At 38.4% G+C, this 22,799-nt stretch overlaps 1 protein-coding gene across 6 annotated transcripts in view; it reads left to right on the top strand.

The window, feature by feature from the left end:
- The window catches only part of Stk3 (serine/threonine kinase 3), a 280,384-nt gene that overhangs the window by 58,945 nt on the left and 198,640 nt on the right, over nucleotides 1-22,799 (top strand). The window contains exon 5 of one of the 6 annotated variants that reach the window (XM_030248671.1): nucleotides 8,502-8,550. The exons of the other annotated variants lie outside the window; for them this stretch is intronic. The gene's annotated coding sequence lies outside the window, so the exon portion shown is untranslated. The remainder of the gene's footprint in view (nucleotides 1-8,501; nucleotides 8,551-22,799) is intronic. 6 annotated transcript variants of the gene reach the window in all.

Here is a 22,799-nt window from a genome sequence, read left to right as displayed (position 1 = left end):
GGGTAGGTGGTTGGGGGAGCACCTTCATAGAAGCAGGGTAAGTGGGGATGGGATAGGGGGCTTGCAGAGGGGAAACCAGGAAAGGGGATAACATTTGAAATGTAAGTAAAATATCCAATTAAAAAAAATAATAAAGACTACTAACCCGTTAAAAAAAAGGAAGATGCCATTGTGTAACTGTTCACCTCCTTTGTCTCTCCTACTAATCTTTGTTGCTGCTTATTTGAAAATAATCTTTACTTTTAAGATTCAACCTTTGGCTTTCAGAAGCTTTGTATAGTGTACATAGTATAGGCTTTTAACATTATGTATGTGTGTGTGTGTGTGTGTGTGTGTGTGTGTGTGTATGTACATATACATACACACACACACACACACACATATATCATTTTTAAAAAATTTTCTTATCATTTTCGTCTGTGCCTGGTTATTGTTGAAATAGTCTCTCTAATTCCAGCACGTGGGAGACAGAGTCGGGCTGTGTGAATTTTTGAACTCTGTTTTCAAGGCTAGCCCGATCTACATTCTGAATTCCAGGTCAGCCAAGGTTATGTAGTGAGTTCCTGTCTTTAAAAAAACAAAAAAATGGAGCTGAAGGATGCAGCTTAGTGGTAGGGTCCTTGACCAAGCCATAGATTTAATTCTTGTAATAGTACCAGCAATAAAAAAATAAAAATAAAAACAATAGAGATGATTTGAGTCTCTGACTATCAATGTCTTCTCCCACCAAAAGCTTTATGCTTGATTCTGCCAGGTAGCAGTTCTGGACCACTTTAATCCAATCTGGATCAGAGATAATTTGAATCTGGCATTTATCTTGCCTTTACATCTAGGCTATAGGGCTCAATGACTTCTTGGTAGGTTTGAATTTCTAATCTTGGTCCTCACCATTCAACGTTTATTCTTTTTCTTGCCCTCTTGGACTTTATTTCCTAATTTATAGGTATCTTTTGAGAAAGGCTGCCATTTTTGTTGTGCTTATGTTCGTGGCTTTCTTTCCTCATATGTTGGCTCTGAAACAAGATGCTGCTTCTGTACTTAGCTGGTATTAAGTGGTCTGTTTTTCTAGATGGTTTAGTTCTTTTGGCAGCAGAGTGGTGTGGTTTATCTAGCACATAGCACAGTAGAACCCTTTCCTAATGGATCCTCCAGGTTTGCTGTGGCAGACTTTCACCTACTTGATATTCACCTTTGTGTGTGATTTGAGGAAGGGCTCCTTTTTTTTTTTTTTTTTTCTGGTAGAAGTTTATTTGTTGTGACACAGTTCCACATTCTTTTCTCCGTGATCCTACGCCTGTGCTGCTAAACCTGGGTACACGTGGTTCTGCTCAGTCTATCCTCTAGTCACTCTGATGATGGGACCATTTCTGTAACAAAGCAAGCTTCTAAGTTTGAGGCACACTTGATACCTTAGTTCTCCTTTTTTTTTCTTTTTTTTCCACTTTTTTTATTAGGTATTTTCTTCATTTACATTTCAAATGCTATCCTGAAAGTCCCCTATACCTGTCCCACCCTGCTCCCCTACCCACCTACTCCCACTTCTTAGCCCTGTTGTTCCCCTGTACTGGGGCATATAAAGTTTGCAAGACCAAGGGACCTCTCTTCCCAATGATGGCCAACTAGGCCATCTTCTGCTACATATGCAGCTAGAGACACAAGCTCTGGTGGTACTGGTTAGTTCATATTGTTGTTCCACCTATAGGATTGCAGACCCCTTCAGCTCCTTGGGTACTTTCTCTAGCTCCTACATTGGGGCCCCTGTGTTCCATCCAATAGCTGACTGTGAGCATCCACTTCTGAGTTTGTCAGGCATTGGCATAGCCTCACAAAAGACAGCTATATCAGGGCCCTTTCAGCAAAATCTTGCTGGCATATGCAATAGTGTCTGGATTTGGTGGCTGATTATGGGATGGATCCCTGGGTGGGGCAGTCTCTGGATGGCCCATCCTTTCGTCTCAGCTCCAAACTTTTTCTCTGTAACTCCTTCCATGGGTATTTTGTCAGAAAATTGGACATAGTACTACTGGAGGATCCAGCAATTCCTCTCCTGGGCATATATCCAGAAGATGTTCCAACTGGTAATAGGGACACATGCTCCACTATGTTCATAGCAGCCTTATTTATAATAACCAGAAGCTGAAAAGAACTCAGATGTCTCTCCACAGAGGAATGGATACAGAAAATGTGGTACATTTACACAATGGAGTACTACTCAGCTATTAAAAACAATGAATTTATGAAATTCCTAGGCAAATGGATGGATCTAGAGTGTCTCATCCTGAGTGAGGTAACCCAATCACAAAAGAACTCACATGATATGCACTCACTGATAAGTGGATATTAGCCCAGACACTTAGAATACCCAAGATACAATTTGCAAAACACATGAAACTCTAGAAGAAGGAAGACCAAAGTGTGGCTACTTCGTCCCTCCTTAGTTCTCCTTTTTTAACTTCTAAGTTAATCTTGGTTAGTTGACATTTTGGTACTCATTATCATAGAGGATCTTTGTAGTCAGTTCTCAGAAGACTAATTTCTTTGCTTATGTCTTTAAATGCCCCAGCTCTTGAAAAATTTTCATTTACTTCTAGTTAACTCCTCCTATACCCGCTCCTATTGTGAGTGGTGCCTTATTTCTGCTTCTATTTTTAGTTGGTTTCTGGTGACACGTAGGACTACTTTGTGCATATTATCAGTATTTGTGATTGCATATTCAGCCCACTTTGCACTTGATTTTTACCAAATATTTATTTACTTTTACTAGGTGCCCTTCCTTTCATTGAACTAATAAATCCTTATTTGATTGTTTGTATTGGTTCTTGCTTAATGTAGTAGTCTTTCCTATTTTATCTTTTTAAAATGTTTTTTAAAAACTTTATTTGTTTTTATTTTATATATATATATATTTATAATTATACATTACACACACACACACACACACACACACACACAGAGGAGTGTTTGCCTGATTGTTTTTTTTTTTCCTTTTCTCTTTTTTTATTAGATATTTTCTTTATTTACATTTCAAATGTTATCCCCTTTCCTAGTTTCCCCTCTGAAAAATCCCCTATCCCTTCCCCCTCCCCCTGCTCATCAACCCACCCACTCTTATTCCTGGTCCTGCCATTTCCTATACTGGGGCATAGAGCCTTCACAGGACCAAGGGCCTCTTCTCCCACTGATGTCCCACTAGGTCATCCTCTGCTACATATATAGCTAGAGCCACCATGTGTTTTCTTCGATTGATGGTATAATTCCAAGGAGCTCTGGGGATACTAGTTAGTTCATATTAATGTTCCTCGTATGGGGCTTCAATCCCCTTCAGCTCCCTGGGTATTTCTCTGGCTCCTTCATTGGGGACCTTGTGCTCTATCCAATGGATGACTGTGAGCATCCACTTCTGTATTTGTCAGGAACTGGCAGAGCCTCCCAGGATTGCCTGATTGTATATATGTGTATGTGCTGTGTGCCTGGAAAGGCCAGAGGGCATTGTCTGATTCCTTAAGACCAGAGTTACAGAGGTTGTACGCAGCAGCATGGGTGTTAAGAACTGGGCCTGGAGCCTTTGCAAGAGCAGCCAGGGTTCTCAACTGTTGTGCCATCTCTCTGGCCTCTTCCTTGTAGTCTTTTAAAATAATTTTAGAAGTTTAATCTTGTCCCAAGAAGTCTATACTTTGTATTTTGGGTCTGTTGTGAGGATGGATTTCATCTGGTTTATTCAGTTCACTTTTTCTGATAATGCCCTTGAAATTCACGAAAGTGCATTTATATATAACATGTGGTTGTAAAACTTCATTTCTGTTTTAACCTTTATGAAATCTGTTAATCAATGCATGATCATTGAATTTCCTTTTTTTTTTTGGTTATCTTAAAATTATGAATGTAAATGTAAAATGCATTGAGAATCAGGTCATGTTGGTGTTCTTATAGACTCACAGATAAAAGTTATGCAGTTTGGTGTAAAGTCAAGGTCACTTGGTTTTATATGTACTGTATGGATTACAGCCATTTTAGTAGTAACCTCACTCAGAGGAATAAGAAGGTAAGGTCCTCTGCATCTTCATCTCAACTGACTTCATGTCTGGGTTTTTTCACTGTACAGAAGAAGAAGAAGAAGAAATGTGTGTGTGTGTGTGTGTGTGTGTGTGTGTGTGTGTGTGTAACAATAATAGTTATAGAAGAGGAGATCATACATTTGAGAAGTTGAGTGTGGGAGGGCAGAGAGTAGAGGGAGTGATTGGAGTGGAGGTGATAGGAATACATGCTTATGTTAAAGTCCTCTTCTTAAATGCGTGTTTTTACGTGTATAAATTACTCTGCTTTTATTTTTCAGATCACATAAGGTTTATGCTTTTACATGGTTGTGATTCTTTTATTAATTTGAAAAGATAGGGTATAAGAAACTTATATTTGCTTATATGCCAAGAATATTTTTGTTTCCATTTTTTCTTTGACCATTGTTTAATATTGTACTCCTGCCTTAAAAATAAACACATTTTAGTGTAAAGAGAGAGAGAGAGAGAACAGACCTAAAGGTTTTTTTTTCAATTTTTTATTAGATATTTTCTTCATTTACATTTCAAATGCTATCCCGAAAGTCCCCTATACCCTCACCTCGCCTTGCTGCCCTACCCACCCACTCCCATTTCTTGGCCCTGGCGTTCCCCTGTACTGGGGCATATAAAGTTTGCAAGACCAGGGGGCCTCTCTTCCCAGTGATGGCCGACTAGGCCATCTTCTGCTGCATATGCTGCTATAAAGTTTTTGTTAACAAGTTGACAGTAGAGCTTGTCTGGCCTCAGTGGGAGAGGAGATAAATAATCCTGCAGAGACTAGGGTTAGGAGATTGGGGGGGGTGGTGGTGGAAATTCCATCCTTTTAGAGAAGAGAAGAAAGAAGGCATATAACCTAAGTCAGGGAGCACCCCCACCCCAGGTCTCCAGCCCTTCCCAGAGACCCCCGCCCCCCGCAGCTGTAGATTTCCAGATCATGTTTATCTAGGCTACAGCATAAGCACTGTTTGTATTTTGCCTCTTCCTGCATGTTTATGACTTGCTGCTGGTCTGTCATCACTGTGGACTGCTGTTTGTTTATTCAAGCAGGTTGTTAGAATTGAATTCAAATGTTACATTGCCTTCTCAGCCTTTCAATCTTCCTTTCAACTTCATGGCATGGTGAATTTGTATAATTTCATCTAGAAATGCCTGCCTTAAAATTCCATCTCTCTTCCCGAGTTCTTACAGTTCTACCATGCAGGAAGGTAAGGTAGGAGAATTCTGAGTTTGAGGTCAGGCCATGCTGTATAGCAAGATTGTCAACAACCAATCAACCAAACAACAACAAAAGTTGACTTATGTGAGATTAATCTTTTGTTCCTTAGCAGTTTGTGTTTATCAATTGATTAAGTGGATTGAATCTTCCAGTAAGTGCTTCTCAATCTTCCTAATGCTGAAGTCCTTTAATACACTTCCTCATGGTGTAGTGACCCCAGCCATACATTTATTCCTATTCAAACTTCATAAGTGTAGTTTTGCTACTGTTAGGAATTAGAATGTAAATATCTGATAAGTAGGATATCTGATTTTTGACCTTTGTGAAAGGGATGTTTGACCCCAAAGGGACCCACATTTTGAGAACTGCTGTTTTAGTATGCTTGTTCTTGAAGGGGCACAATGGATGATGCCTGCTATTACATTTTAACTGTTGTTCTGCCTGTTTCTGACTAGTAGGCAAGCCAGGTATATCTAACTTACAGTCCTTTAGTGTCATCCTTTGCCTTTGCTGTTGCTCTTGACCCTTTTGATGAGTGTGCAGGACATGCTGACAGTTTGCTTCACATTTCTTTTTTTTTTTTTTTTTTAAAGATTTATTTATTGATTATATGTAAGTACACTGTAGCTGTCTTCAGACACTCCAGAAGAGGGCATCAGATTTCATTAGGGATGGTTGTGAGCCACCATGTGGTTGCTGGGATTTGAACTCTGGATCTTCGGAAGAGCAGTCGGGTGCTCTTACCCACTGAGCCATCTCACCAGCCCCACATTTCTTTTTAACTGTTGAGTTACCTGATTGAACTTGACTTGCACTTTTTCCCTTGTGAACCATCAAAGAAAATGTCAAAGCACAGGCTTAAGCTTGGGGTTAATCAGGCCTATCCCTATGATTATAACTGAGGAGGAATTGGGGTTAAAGGGTGGGAATTATCCATTTAAATATGGACAGCTGACAGGGGCAGGCCAGGGTCGCCATGGTAACGAGTGGTGACTGGAAGCTTGAAGCATTGATAAGGAGAATGGGGTGAAGGTGGCACTCCTGTATCCCAGCAGTGGGACATCTTGTCCAGGTCTTGAACTACACATCTCAATGCTGAGCATTCTTTGAATCCTTTGGCATTGGGGAGCCTATACATAGGGCTTAAATTTCAGAATTTTAAGGTTAGATTCACAAATACATCACAAAATTTTAGTATTATACTTAGTAAAGGAAATTTTGTATTTTCTTAAGTAAGTTTGGCGACCTTCTCTTCAGGTAGCCCAGCTATTTTGTCATATCCTTTGAAGTCACATTTAATTACTCTTTTTTCATGTTTGGGAGAAGAGTAGTTATGGCTGCCTTTCCTAGGAGTTTTAACATATTCTTCTAGGAAATACTCTAAGTCCCTAGAAGAGCTACTCATATCTAGCAAGTCTTTAGTAAATGTTCATTGAGTTGACAGGACCAATTAGCTGCTCATCCTGTGAATATAAAACAACTATCCATCTATTTGATGTTATAAGGATAACATAACTTGCATGGCTGTTACATTCTGGTGGTAACAATGCAAATTATTGAGTAGATATGGCTATATTTCAAAGAACATGCACAAAAAAAATGGCTTACTGGTAACACTGGCATATGTGAAATACCAGGTTGTGTGGTATTGGCTTTTTGACTGTTAGGATGTAATATTTTTGTGTATACTCATTGTTTATGTTTAAAAAATACCTACCTTGGGCTGGTGAGATGGCTCAGTGGGTAAGAGCACCCGACTGCTCTTCCGAAGGTCCAGAGCTCAAATCCCAGCAACCACATGGTGGTTCACAACCATCCGTAACGAGATCTGACTTCCTCTTCTGGAGTGTCTGAAGACAGCTACAATGTACTTACATATAATAAATAAATAAATCTTTAAAAAAAATACCTACCTTGATAGCTTTAGTCTAGACCTCCTTTGGTTCATGAAAAAGAGTTGTTTTGTAAGTGCAAGTTAATGTAACTATTATTATTATTACTATTACTACTGCTAAATTTCATTTAAAACAGTAATTAAGTATATTTGTGGGATTGGTATTAGAAAGTTCCTTTTGAATGAATTTAAAATAAGCAATTATATATTAAGTGCATTTAGCATCTTTAAGCATTTATGCATCTTAAACATTATATATTGTTATAAAATTGAAGCTTTTAAAAGATAAGCTATAATTTGGATTAGAAGTTTTCAAATGATCAGTATGTAATTAATTATAAAGCTGTGCACTGACATGAGGAAGAAGGTTTGTATCTTAGGTGCTTATCCTGCACTTGGAAACATTCTAAGCAGTGCTCAATGCTGTCCTCTCTTCTTTGGGCTAATTTTTATTTTGGCAGCTGGTTTGCACTCAACCCAGCCTTCATCATGCTGAACTAGACTGATGGTCTGGCAAAAAAACATAATTGAGAAGAACTTCAACTTCCTCATCTGTTAAGTGGCAATAACACTTTATAGTTCTTTGCATGCTTGACAGTTTTATTTATGTGTCAGTTGAATAGAATGATGTAAATAAGACTAATAATTTTTTTTATATTCTTTACATCTTAGATGGTAATGTAAGAAGATAAATACAATTCTGTAAAGAGTTAAGAGTTCTTAAAGAGAAAGGGAGAAATATTTAGCTTAATACAATTAGGAGAAAACTAGTTGCTTAGCAAATTTAAGAGAATAGCCGTGATTGACTGATAATCCATTCAACAGAGCACACTTTGTGGCTTATTTTGGTTATTACTTTATCTCTAGCTTTTCAACAGCACTTAGCAAGTAAGATGCTCTGTAAATATTTTAAAAATTGGAGATTTAGCGACCAAAGGATCAGATGAGAGAGGGAAAAAAATAGCTTAGGCGAGGAAGTAAGGGCCTTGAGTTCTGTTTCCATTTCTAAAGTCTAGTGTAACCCCTTGCTTACCAAAGGAGGATGGTCTCAGCATCTGGTTTAGATGGCTTTTCCTTTCCTAATCAGTTCCTTAGGACCATTGCCATGTTGGATGGGTCTGTGTGAGGAGCATGTTCTTGTTAACGTTTGTTTTTGCTGGAGATTTTCCCACTTGTCTTCTCATGGTGTCCAAAGCAGTCCGTGTCTCTGTGGTTTTCTAATGTCTTCCTGTTCGCTCCCCACTGTTTCTGTTCTTAGATGTGTGTACACTTTCTGGAGGAGTCTTTCTTGGATCTTCTTGATTTCTTGTTTTAATGTAGACTTGTTGCCTTTTAGGTCTGCTGTACAGCTGCAACCTTGGGCTTTCTTTCCACTGGATTCCTGGGTTAGTGCCACAGTTTTCTAATGTTTCCCGTTTCCTCTTTGCTTTTTAATCTAATCAAATTGTCTTCTTTATGAAATATAAGTTCTACTATTTGAGTTCTTGCATATCTGAAATTATCTTTAATTTATTTGCTTTTATATGTAGTTGGTAGCCTATGAGGATTTTTAAATAAAAGATAATTTTTTTCTTAAAGTAAGAGACTTGGCTCCATCATCTTCTAGAATCTGGTGGTGTTGATATGACTTAGTGTCTGTCAACACCTTACTTATTTGTGGCTCTAACTGCCCCTGAACATTTTAGAGCATTTTTTAAAATCCTTTTTTTAGCCCCCCCCCCCCCTTTAATCTTATGTTTCTTATATTTCACAAGGAACAAAGTTTCTAAGAAGAAGCCTGGGCTTGATTTAAATCTTTCTCAGTGGTTCTGCTCAGGATGCACTGTATTCTTGAGCATAAACACTTGTGTTCCTCACCTTTCGAAAAGCTTTTTTGATATTTTTCCTGCGTTCTTCATTAGATGATGATGTGTTTCATCCAATTGATACATATATAAAATGTGTAGAATACATGCACACATATACATAAATATTTTGTCTGTATCATTGCCTTTGTTAGAAGGAAGTGAGAGAGGATTTATTGTACTTCATTTTCTGACTTTTCTAATTGACTGTTTATCTCAGCAGTTAGATTTTAGTTCGAAAGAACTTCTTATTTTTATTTCATTCCCATAACAGTGATATTGAAACATACATTCACATGCTTTTCAATTGCTGTGCAGATGGTTTTGTTTTTATTTACGTTATTCTTTGTTTTGTGAGTCATCTAGTTTGCTACATTCACCCCTTTCTTTGCCCCTCCCCTCTCCGCCTCCCCTCCTTCCCTTGCCTCTCCTTTCTCTCTTCCCTTCCTCTTCCTTTGCTTCCTGTCTTTACTTCTTCCATGCTCAATGTATGAAGTTCAGGTTTGTTTTTGCACCATAGTCAGTGTTGTTATGTCCTGACCCTCCTGCACATCTGTGTTATCTGCACACTCATTTACTTTTATACTTTCAAATTTAGGAGTTTAAATGACTATCATTTAAAAAAATATTTTTGTTTTATGTATATGAGTGTTCTGCCTACATGTGTATGTATGTATGTATGTATGTATGTATGTATCTATGTATGTATTTTGTGTGAGTCCCTGTGGAGGTCAGAAGAGGGAGTTAGTTCTCTTGGAATTGGAGTTATAAATGTTTGTTAGCTTTCGTGTGGGTGCCAGGGACTGAACTCAGGTCTTTGGAAGAGCAAAGGCCGCTGTTAACCAGAGAGCCTCCAGCCTACACAGAAGCACTCTGAAGAGTGAGCTGTTACTGTCTTCCAAGTGAACAGTGCACTCTAGAGTCCTTCTAGCAGGTCTTCTTCTCAACCTTTGAGAGATCTCACTACAGTTACACAGTTGGGTTTGTACAAAAATATTGCAAGGCAGAAGATGAGAAGCAGACTTACATGTTGAAGAACGCTGGTCCTTGTAGGGATCCCTGTGGGGTTTCCAGTCTCCATAACTTATTTGTCGTCTAGTTGAACGTCATCATAGTGTCCAGTACCTTTCCATGCAGATGATAATTATCAGGTACATTTTGTGTCTTAAAACATAGGCACCAGTTTGTCCCATTAGAGAACATTTTAGAATCTGTTTTTACCAGAATGAAGTGTTTCTATGATCCTAGACTGGTTAGGGATATGGGGCTATCAGACAGGAAATACTTAACTGAAGATCCTAGAAACGAAAGTGTGTGTGGTTTTCCCTGGAGGCTTGTGGTAGATTTATTATTTTTTAAATTAAATAATTAGAAAGTCAAGTTTTCTTTGCTTTTTTTGTTTTGTTTTGATCATAACTTGCATGGCAAATTCTGTTAGGTTTACAACAGTAGTAGTTGGTTGTTTCAAGCCCATTTGAGACTTTTGGTAGATACTGTGACATAGTATTTACATGGTACTTGTTACATGTCAGGTACTTTTCTAAATATTTTACATTATGTTACAAAATTTAGTTGTCATAAGGTCCTCCAGCTATGAGATAAGAACTATGGTTGATCCTTTCTCCAAAGGAAAATGGAGTCAACAAGAATTAAAAGTAGGTTTGGAGGACAGAAAACACCTATCCTGTAAATCTGAGCTATAGTTGTCAAAAACACGGAATCTAGACCAGAATTCAAAGGTTGAAAGCATGCCTTTGCTGTGCAGTTACTGTGTTTTAACTTCTTTGTGACTTAGTTTATGCATTAAGTGCAGTGAGATGATTACCTCATTGAATGTTTTTAAAGATAACACCCAAATGACTGACCTGTCAGAGCAGCTTCTGGCACAGCGAAGCCTGCTCATACATACACATTAGTATTGTCAACATCTTACCATCCCTTGTAGACTGCAGGAAGTATTGTCATCTCATGAATGTACCTGTCAGGTAGGTTTCTATAGAGATGTGCAGAGGACTAAGGGCCCAAGGATAGAGCTCTAGCACTCACCATTAGATTAAATTAAGGACGTAAAGAAGACATATTTGTAGGCACATTAAGAGTATCTTCAGTAAAACCAGGCATTGGCTATTTAAAATTTCTGAAGATCCCACTCATCTTAGAATTAATGCTTTGAAAAAAAGAATTAGTGCTTTGTTCATGGAAGCTTTGATTTGGGATTTAGAGCATTTAAAATATATTTACCATATTGATATTAGTTATGGGCTCCCTTAAACATGTTTTTTCTTTAAAGTGTACCAAATTCTAATTCTAACTTAATTTGCCTGAAAATTATTTTGTTGCTGATAATAGATGTCTTTTGGTATCTGTGGGTTTGTATTCCATAATGTACTTTTCTTAGGGCTTATATCTGCCTGTGTGTGACTGGTCTAATTCATGTCTGTCTTGCCCAGTCACTTTGTTGCGTGCTTTCTCTTTGTGTAATAGATACAGTTCATACTGGATTTACAACCTCTTATATATTGCATGCTTTTCTGGTGTTTTGTGATCTCCTTTTCAGGACTCTTTTCATGTGGGAAAGGACTTTAAATGTCTGCCCACTGACCAACCGTTTTCACAGTGCACTGTCAGCTCTCTCTGCAGATCAAGGGATTAGAAGGAGCGTGTAGATGTGTATTTACATGTGGTGCAAGTAGTGAAAGCTTTCATTTTTAGATCACTGGCTGTGGGACTTTGTGAAAGATTATTAACCTCTTTTTTCTTTGCCAGACATGTGTAGCCCAGATTTCATGAAAGACAAACTGTTTTTGCCCTCTTATATGTAATAACAGTTAAAAGTATTCTAGTTATGCTTCTAATGTATGCACTCTGCTGAGAGGAAGGTTTGTGTTGTTCTAAAAGAGTCCTATAACTTCTTTTATTGCTTGAAACTTTGGATACTTTATACTCTCAGATCTCTTCTTTTGGTGGGATGATATGGAATGGTGATCTGCTCTGTAGTCTTCCAGTCTTTTCTTTACCCCGAATACCTAAGACCTTGTTAAGTTATATTTTTTTAACCAAGGGAGAGGGAGAGGAATTTGGATCATAAAGAAGTTGGAAAATGAAGATTGATATTCAGATAAAGTTTTACATGTAAGCTTTCATATTACTTTTAAAGGGTTTTGGTCACTATTCTATTTGATTATATTATGTTTCATAGAAAATGATGGAAGTTGAATCATTGAAGGATTTCTAACATGAAATATGAACATAGTATCAGTTCATTTGAAGTAAACATGTAGTTTGGCCAGAATAGACAAAGTGGCCAAAAAGAGACTTTAAAGAATCCTCATGCATCTTATAAAAGACAGTTTTATTATACTTTCACTAGCCCCAAATATTACATTCTTTTTGGTTAGAGGCAGAAAATTGGAGTCAGTTCAGAACTTTTATATTATTATAGATTCACAATAACCATTAGCATTTCTGGAGTTAGTTCTTTATACACACAAACCTCTTTTCTAGGGTCTTCTCCTCGCTTTCATGCTAGCTTCTAGGTACTATGTCAGTTTGAACTGTTGGTCTGTAACTGTAAGTTATAGAGAACCACTTCATTCATTCATTCATTCATTCAAAGGCAGAGTCTACTACAGAGACCTGGCTGGCCTAGAGCTCGTAATCTAGACTAGACTGATCTTGAACTGTGGGAGATCTACCTGTCACTGTCTCCTAAGTGCAAGTGCTAATTCTTTGTAAAATTAGTACTGTATGTGACTTGACTTAGGGTTGAAAGAATGAGTAGAGTTTGTTGTGATACCTCCATATTAATGTCAGCTTTGCCCAAGTCTTTGTCCACAGTTACAAGATGGCTGCCAACAGCCTGGCTTCTAGCTGTCAGTTAGAGATCCAGTGGTAAAGAATGATGGTCCTGCCCCTCAGTGCTTCAGAATGGGCAGTCACTGTGAGCATTTGGACTGTGATGTGGTAGCTGACTTACCTTGTGGCTATGATGGACTGCAGATGGCAAAGTGACTGCCTTATAAGGGGATCAGAATGTGTTAGTAGAAGCTCAGTGTGCTAGACTGGCCAAAAAGAACTTTTTTTTTTTTTTTTTTTTTTTTGCATAGTTTCAAAACAAAACGTTCCCTAAAATACACTAAGAATTAAAAAAATTTTAAAAGCCCCTCAAAAATAGCTTCCATAATGAAAGCTAAATTTTGATAGAAGTGCCTGGTGACGCTGATTGTCAAAGAGGTTGCGCTCCTAACTTCTTCCCTTACAATAGAGGAAGGTTGATATTTCACAAAGAGCCAGTTGCTCCTATTCAGTAGTAAGTGAATTCTTCTGGAGAGTCTACTCATGGCATTAAAGTCCAGTGTTGTATTTGTGCTTCCCAGCCTCTCTGTTTATAGCAGTTTTCTTAATCAGAGGCACTGCAATGAGTTCATTTGTGTACTAGGGGTTGAGGAGAATGTTAGCTTTTCATCATGGTTCTAGAACACCAGAAGTTAAAGCAGGAAGGCTAATTTGGTACATGGAGTTCAGCTGGATCCCTTGCTTGCTTTGCTGTGACAAGGCAGAGGATCATAATAGGAGGCTGTGGGGAGCAAAGCTGCTCATCTCAAGGCTATAGTTGGATGGACAGACAGATGGATGAACGGAAGAGCAGGGCATCACATGTCCCTCCAAGTCCTGCCCCACAGCTGCCACACCATCTAATAGCCCATTCCACCATCAGTCTGTCCAGCCTACTGCTGGACAGACTGAGGATCTAGTGACCTCTAGGTAGTAACCCCAGCTGTGCACCAAGCCTTCAGTACAAGTCCTTTTGGGCATTTCATATTAAATCATGGTAGAGTGCGCGTTTTGTATAGAGAGTGATACCTTTCTTTTTATTTGTGTCCCCCTGGAGTCAAGATTGAGTTTTGGGTTTTGTAAGTCATAGCTTTAAAACAAATGGAAAATAATGACAACACACACAGAGTGTAATGGAATGATTATATATTTTCCATTCTCTTGGATAAAATTAGTTCCTGTTCTGGTTTTTGACCAATAAAATTAAAGCTCCAAAACTATTGTACATGTGTATTGCTTTGTTTGTTATTTTTAATGGTCATTGACTCCGTTCAGAGAAGTGGGACTTCTTGAGTCGTTAGGCATCATTTCTCCCAGTTCTCCCCTCCAGTGTCAGGAAACAAACCCACAGCCTTGTGCATGTTAGTCTCTGTTTTAGCTCCATCCCCAGTTGGTATGTTCAGTTTTCTAGATGTGTCTGAGGTGGTTTCATGAACTATTTTTATGGCTTGGGTATAACAGTTTCAGTTGTGGAAGCAGACAGATGGGCTTTAGTATTGACTCAACTGGTATATTTCTGCTTCTCAAGTTTTCCTAATTTTGCTAAAGGTGTTTACTGTTAATTGCACTATGGAACTCTCCCTCAGAATTTAAGCTGCTTTTACTGCAGCAACTTTTACTGTTACTATAAACTATTATTTCTTTTGGTTCTTGTACTCCAAAGAGCATTTGTTAGGATGTGAAACATCTGCCTTCCCATTTGTTATGTTTTCCCATGTGCTATATATTTCAGAAAAAGACAAAACTCAAAACACTAGTTGCTGATACTGAACTATACATGTATGTGCATGTGTGTGTGCGCACAGGTGTGTGTGTGCACGTATATGCACGTGGGTGTGTTACTGTTTTGTGTAGATTAGAAGATAATGACTGTCATTGGGGTATTTTCATACGTACACATAATGCACTTTAATCACATTATGTTTCTTTATTTAAAATGTTTGTTTTATGCGTCTGTGTGTATGCATGCCATGCTGTGGCAGTCAGAGGACAGCTTTGGGGAATCAGTTTTTCTTCCTCCATTATAATACCATGTGGGCTCAGAGGACTAGACTCAAAGCTCCAGGCCCAGTGGCCAGTGCCTTTACTCATGAGCCATCTTCCCAGCTCCTGGCATCTCTTTTTAATTTTCACTTTTTGGAATTAGAGGAAACATGCAGTAAATGTCTTTATGTCTTAGTTTGCCTGCTGTGATGACCTACAGTTCTATTGTTTTTGGTTTTTGTCTGCTTTTTGTAACCGACTTTTTTTTTCACCTTTATGGTACCACACTTTAAAACTTTTGATGCTGTGGATGGCACTTAGGCTGGTGGCTTTATATGTTTTTATGCCAGTCACCCTTGCATTCAATAGTATTTTTTCCTCTCCTTGGTCACTTGATAAACTTTGTCCACTCTTCAAGTGTCAGGTTAGTTATGTCAGCTGTGAAGCTTCCCTGGATGGGACAACAGTGTAGTGAGATCAATGCCAGAAGTCGGCCATTTGGAGCCAGTGCCATTCAAGGCCTCTTAAAGATTATATTATTGCATTCTGACCTGTTTGTTTAATGACATATGTGTTTGTGTATGGTGTGTAGTGAGTCGAGGTGATGTTCAGCCGTAAGCATATGGCGGTCAGAGGATAACTTGTCAGATGGTTCTTGCCTTCCACCACGGGTTCTGGGCATCAGACTCAGGCTTGTGCAACAAGGGGCTTTACCCATCTTGCTAGCTCTTGGTCAGTTTTAAAGATCTTATGCAAGGGGACTAGAATGTTGGCTAAAGCAGCTAAGAGCATTTGTTCTTGCAGAGGGCCTGAGCTCAGTTCTCAGTACACATGGCTGTTCACAACTCTCTATAATTTCACTTCCAGGGGATCCAATACTTTGACCTATGTTAACTCCTATACACATACATGCATTCACACACTCACACACACATACACACACATATATTTTTAAAAAGATCCTATGCAGAATCGTGTTGTGAGTAAAACTTAGTATGATAGTTTGTAATAAAATTTTAGATTTCACTACCACAATGACTTGTAGTATCCTTGTGAGCTAACAGTAATAAGTACATAAGTAATAAGTAATTGATACAGTGTTTCATATGGATCGATGATTAAATGAAGATGAGTTAACTTTGACTCATTTTTAGAAATGGAAATTCCTAGCTTTGTATAAAGTTAAAAACTTCACTTGCATTGGCTTTTACTGACTAAAAGCATTAAGGATTTCTGTTTATTTTAAAATCATTTATGCATTTGCCCTTGAGACAAGTTGGTGGGTGCATTTTTTATCAAAACCATATACATGGTGACATATTAAATGTATCATATTATTATACTAATCATATGACTCCAGAAACAAAAGTAACCAGAGGACTAAAGCCTATCAAAACCATCTTTTTGTTTTTGTACAATGAAATTCTTTTTAAATTTGCCAGGGAATTCATAGTAAAATTGAAACCAGATGTAGACTTCCGTCTTTTAATGTATTAGCTTAGCTACAAACGTCTTATTTCCATCCCTGAATGCTGAGTGCTTCATCTATGGCTCTCTTTCTCTGTCTCTCTCTCTGTCTCTTTCTCTCAGTCTCTCTGCCTCTCTCTGTCTCTTTGTCTCTGTCTCTCTGTCTCTCTCTCTTCTAGAACAGACTATAAAATGCCATCAAAATGATTTTAAAAGGACTTTGCCATTTCATCTAGTATTAGGATGAGATTAAACCCTAATGCATTGAGAATCACCTGATTCAGCATAAACAGAGTATTCCTGCTGATAATTTCCACTTGAAGGAATTGGAAAGAAGTATTAGCTGTAGTCTGACAGTTCATCTGTGACTTTTCTATCCTAGAGCTGAAATCTTCAGTATTTCCTTCTGTTGGAAGTAAATTTTATTTTTGTATTTTTTTCTTCTAAGAGTTTTCAGTATAACCTAATTATATAGTTTTTATTGCAGTGGTAAAACATCATTCCAAAAATCAACACAAGGAGGGAAGGGCTTATTTCACCTTACAACTTATAAGTCCATCACTGAGGGAAGCCAGGGCAGAAACCTGGAGTCAGGAGCTGATGCAGAGGCCATGGAGGGTGCTGCTTTCTGGCTTGCTCAGCCTGCTTCCTTTTAGTACCTAGGACCACCATCCCAATGGTGGTACTATCCACAGTGGGCTCGACTCTCTCATATCAGTCATCAATCAAGGAAATGTACCACAGGCTTGCCCATAGGCTAGCTGGGTGCAGGCATTTTCTCAGATGAGGTTCCTTCTTTTCATATGACTCTAGCTTGTGTCAAATTAACATAAAACTATCAAGACACTGACCATTTTTTTTTTGAAATGGTTGAGTCAGTGTCTATTTGAACTGATAAAAGTTTTATAGACATGAAACACCATTATTACCTTTATTAAATAATGGGAGTAGATTCTACTTGAAATATAGCCACTTTGGGTAAAGCTATAATTTTTATATAATAAAATATTTACAACAGAGATGATTTCAAAATGAAACTCCATTGTCTTAGGGAGATGAAGATTGGACTTATTTTTTAATAGCAGATGGGTGCTCCCTACAGGTTGAGAACTTAGTGCCTAAGAGGGATCATGAGGCTCTCTCCTTATTTTAATCACCACCTGGGGACTTCATGCTGTGTCATTTAAGCAGACACACTTGGGAAATTTGGTCATTACTGATTATTTTCCTAGTTGCTTACTTAATTGCCAGATAAGAATTTAGCTTTAGTTTTGTGACTTGGATTTTATTATACTGACTCCATTTGGGTTTTAATCTGTGTTCTTGGTGACTAGTATAGGAGCTCAGTCTAAAATAATGGTCTGATGTAACTTTTATTTAATAATGTAAAATCAAAAATTAAGATAATGTCATGCCCCTATTGTGGAAAGTGTTTACAATAATTTTTTTCTGTTTGTTTGTTTTTGATATGGGTTTTCTTCATATAACAGGCCTGGCTGTCCTGGAATTCACTTTGTAGACCAGGCTAGCCTTGAGCTCACCAAAATCCACATTCCTCTGTCTCCTGAATGCTGGGATTGAGTTTTACACTACCAACCCCAGCTTAAAATGATTATTTTTGGGGGAGGGGCGTAGGAACTTTTGGCAATTGCAATCAAAAGTAAAGCAGCTTTTGCTGTTGAAATGTGGCACACCAGCTTCTTTATGGAAGATGCCAGACAGAGACCTTTGCTTGTGCCCAACTCATGTATGTATGTACACAAGAATGGACTGGCAGACACTTAGTGACCCTTATACTTTTAGATATTTTATTTAAAAATATACTAAAATGTAATGTTACTGAGGTTGTTAGGATAAAAACCTAAGCTTGGCCACTTGCTCTCAGTAGACTGATTAAGACACAGCTAACAGTGAGAATCAGAGAGAGGAGGTGCCTTCACTGCAGATGCAGAGGAAGAGGAACAAAGAAAGAGGCTCAGGAACTTAAATATAGGCAAGATGTTTGCTTAACTAAGTAGAATTGGTCAAGGCGTGGTCTTCCCATGATCTGCCATTGTCTAGGCTCCTAGGCGCTCATGTCAGTTGTCAGCACTGTGTGAGATATCTTCTTGGGAGATAAGTCTCCTTTCTGGATAGAACCATCTTTCAGCCCTTTTCCTTTCCTAGCATTCCTGGGGTACAATGCTAATGCCTTGGCCTACATTGTCTCTGGTAGACAAAGGGAGGGGCACACATTTCCTTTCAGGATGTTGAGCTTTTTTTTTTTTTTAAAGCAAACATAATGTGGGAAGTCTGAGAAGTTGACACGAAAACTACTAAGTGTAAAGAATGCTTCCCTGTCTAGAATTGTACAAATTCACCATTTATTTCCATTTTGTATTCTGAAACTTCTAGCAAAATGATGAAAGACTCCTGAGTAACAGAGGTTGTTTATGTTAAAAACAACAAAAAACAAACAAACAACAACCAAACCCAACCCAACCAAACCCAAACCTCTTTTATTAAAATGTAGTAAAGAGGCAGAAACCACAGTATATCTTAGGTTCAAAGCTCATGACACATTCAGATATTCAGGATGCAAGTTTGGAAACATATGGACACCATCAGATGACACCGTTTCCACTGGACTAGGGTACGTGCTGCTGACCATGCAGCCAGGGTTTGATTTCTTTATGCTTTATGTGCAGATTCATAGACTTCTTTGGCTCACCATTTGGACTTCTTCATTCAGCTTTGTGAATTACATTGTTGCGTGGGTTTTCATTGTTCTATAACAGTCTCCTTTGGGAACATACCATTAACTTTATTCAAATATTCTTTTGATTGTCAACACTCAAGTGAGTTGTTAAAATAATACTCTGTCACACAGTCTAAAATCAAGCCCTGCTTATGTCTAGACGCTGAGGGGTTAGAAACTGTATTGTATTTGATTAGAGGATGATATGAAATGAAGAGGAACAGTGTGACTCGTAGAGGAGTGTGAGGAAGTTCTTACTGACTGGACAATAATGAAGATAGTTTCAGGGGTCTACCCACTCTACCTTTATTAGGTCGGCACCCAATGCAGGTAGACCATCAGTGTTTTAATTATATTGGAGGGGGAGAATATGCAAGTGCACATGTGCCAGTGGAGGCCAGAAATCTTTTGCATTGTCATGTTTTCTGCCACATTGAGTTACACATCTCTTACTCTCCCTCTTTTCCCTCCTACTCCTTCTGTGCTCTTCTTCCATAATTTCACAGTGAGTTATGCTACTCCACTTGGGGCCATGATCTAGAGTTTATAGAGAGCAGACACAAATGAGACTCTTATCTCTTATTTTCTGAGTGTGACTGCAAACCATTCATGTAGAAGGGTAGAAGAGCCATGGGCATAGATCAATGATCTCATTGCAAGCAGACAAAAGCAAAACCTTGCAGTGAATCACAGAGGTTTCTTCCTTGTACGACACAGTAATATCTGTTGTCATGGTTTGGATAAGCAGCCTTCTGGTCGATGAATTAATGACTCAGGCCTGTGGGTGGTGTTACAGAAGGTGGTGAGGTAGGGCCTTGAGGTCAATAGGTCGTTAGGCATTTTGAGCCCTTGTGGTCCTCGTTCTTCCTTTATGCCTGGCTTATGATGTCATCATTTTGTTGTCCTAGCACAGTCTCTTGGCTTGCTGCTGTTGGTCTTGGCCTGTACCTTTCTCATTCTGTGTTAAATTTCTCAGTTATTTTGTTCTAGGGCAGGAAGCCAACACATACACATTAGCACCCTTTTGCTTGTCCATGAGTCTGTCACTGGACCTTGAGCTTTGCATTCCTTCTAGTTATGCGAATAATGTTGTCATGAAAACAGCCAAGGATCTTGATTTCTGAGAAGTGGAATCCCTAGATTGAAAAAGTAACTTTAATTTTTTTTAGGAATTGCCATATTGTTTTCCAAAGCAGCCTTACTATTCTCCTTCCCTCTAATAGCACACAAAGGTTTCAATTTCTTCCATCGTTGTTAACATTTTTTACTTTGGACAATTAACAATAATCCTATAAAAATAAACTGAAGTTGCATCTCATTGTGGTGGCTCTCCTCTAGTCTTTTAATTTTCATAATTAGCATTTTGAAGATCTTTCATGTGATTAATAGCCATTGTATATCCTTTAAATTATTATCCTTTATTATTTCATGTACATGCATGTGCATACTTCACGGGGTTGTGATGTGTTGGTGACTGTGGCGCTCAGAATGCAGTTTGTGTAAGTTGGTTCTGTCTTACCTTGCTGAGGCTGTACCTCTTGTGTTTGCTGCACTGTGTACTCCAGACCTGCTGACCTGGAAACTTCTGGCTCATTCCTGGTCTCCCACCTCCCACCTCCCTGTAGGAATGCTAAGATCAGAAATGGATACTCCTGAATCTGCCTTTTTATTTGAATCGAGGTCAATCTCGGGATGTGAGACTTCCGTGTTCTGACCTTCCGAGCATCTCCTTAACTGACCTGCTGAGCATCTCCTTAACTGGAGTCTGTTTATCTTTAAGGAAGTACCTATTCTGGCCCTTTGTCTATTTCTAATTTTTTCTTTTGTTGTTGTCTTTTAGGAGTTTTCTGTAAAGTTTGGAAATTATTGTTTGATCACAAAAATACTTGCATTTTCCTATTTTGGGGACGGAGTTTAACTCTCTTAATACAGAGATTAAAAAAATATTGTATTTTCTTTTGCACTTGTGTCCTTTTAATTATATCCAGAAAAATCATTGCCAATTGCCAGCTTCCTCTGTCTCTCTTTTCTAATAGTTGTTTGCATTTAGTCTTACATTTAAATCTTTAATACATTTGGGTTAATATTTTGATACAGTGTTAGAAAAGATTCTTCTTTTCCCCATTAAATGGTTTTGATAACCTTGTTGGGATCATGTGACTAGCTAAACATGGGCTGTTTCTGGGATCAGCATTCTATTCCAGTCACCTGTATGCCCTTCCTTACGACAGTAAATAGTAAGACTTCAGATAAAAACTATAATCTTCTGTTTTGTTCAGACTGTTCTTTGTCACCCATGCTGGTCCAGGTGGGTTTGAAGGTCTGCCAACCCCACCTCAGCCCCTTAGTTGTGAGCTGACAGGTGGGAACCATCACCCAGTTTGGCTCCATTAAGTTTAAGATTATTTTCTTTGTTTCTCCATTAATGTCTCTGAGATTTTGCTTGAGATTACACTGAATCTGTAGATTGCTTTGTGTAGCATGGGCTTCTAGGCAGGAAGTGTGAATGTGGCAATCGGTACATTTCTGTTGCCATTTCCTCTCTGATTTCTTTCAGTAGTGTTTCCTAGTTCTCACTGTATAAATCTTTCCCTGGGTTAATTTCTAAGTATTTTATCCTTTTGATGTTATTATAAATAACAAGATATAAAGAACAAAATAAACACACAAGATCATTAGCATTTCTTAAAAGGAAATTGCAAGAAGTTCCATCTCGCTACTTTGCTAAACTTTTCTATTCTTAGGTGTTATTGTTGTCATCCTGCAAGCAGATCCTTTCATTCTTACATCCTTTGCAGGCTTCATTGCTCTGCTGCACTTGTAATGCGGTGGAGAGGAGCAGCAGCAGCAGCAGCAGCAAAGCTTCTGGTCTTTCACAGTGCTCACGGTAGTATGTGCTGCTCCTGCTGGGTTAGATGGTGCTTGCTCCTCGAGAGCTCTAGCTTGCTCTTCTTAAATTTACTGTTTAGTCTGTTGGCTTTTCTACTAACAGTTGGAGTGATCATGTGGCTTTTCTCCATCATTCTGTTGATAGTATATTACATCTTGCAAATTTTGTATGTTGCACCATCTTTACCTTTGAAAAATAAATTTTATTTGAAACTTATTTATTTATTTATTATTTGTTATTATTCATGTTACATAAAATCCTTTCAACATCATTATTTTTTGTATTTGCTAGTATTTTATTAAGGATTTGCATTCTGTAGTATTCTTACAGTGTCCTTTTCCATCTCTAGTCTTGGGATACTATGTTAACAAAATATGTTTTCTAAGTATGCTCCCTTTTTCTCATTTTTAGACAGGCTTGAGAAGTTGAGTCAAGGAATTTTTCTTCCCTGCCTTTTAGTGTAGGTTCCAAGAAATCAGTTGGCTCCAAAACACCTACTTAGTGATGGGGGCTGGAGGAGTGGCTTAATGACTATATGTGTACAGAATATGTGAGTTCTCAGGCCATCTCCAGAATTGCCTTACCTGTAATGTGCTAGAAGCATAAAACCAAAAGCAGCCTCTCAGATATTCCTGGATATCCGCAAAGCCTCCCAGCCTTCCTCTAGTTCTCGAATAGCTCCCCTGGGGCAGCTGCCACTGATCTTTGTCCTTGTGTTACCACCTGTTCCTGTCAAAGTACGCCTTCCTCTGTAGCTCAGCCATTTATGTTTGATTGGATTATATAAACATAGGTAAGTCACATGTCATGAGAAGGGCTGAGCAACCAACCATCTAATGACATGATTGTTTCCTCTAGTGACCATTTCCTATTGTGTAA

Source organism: Mus musculus, chromosome 15, assembly GCF_000001635.26.
Source record: "Mus musculus strain C57BL/6J chromosome 15, GRCm38.p6 C57BL/6J".
Taxonomy (NCBI): Eukaryota; Metazoa; Chordata; class Mammalia; order Rodentia; family Muridae; genus Mus; species Mus musculus.
Note: the sequence above shows the minus strand (reverse complement) of the source record. Positions and strands in the feature narration are given on the sequence as shown.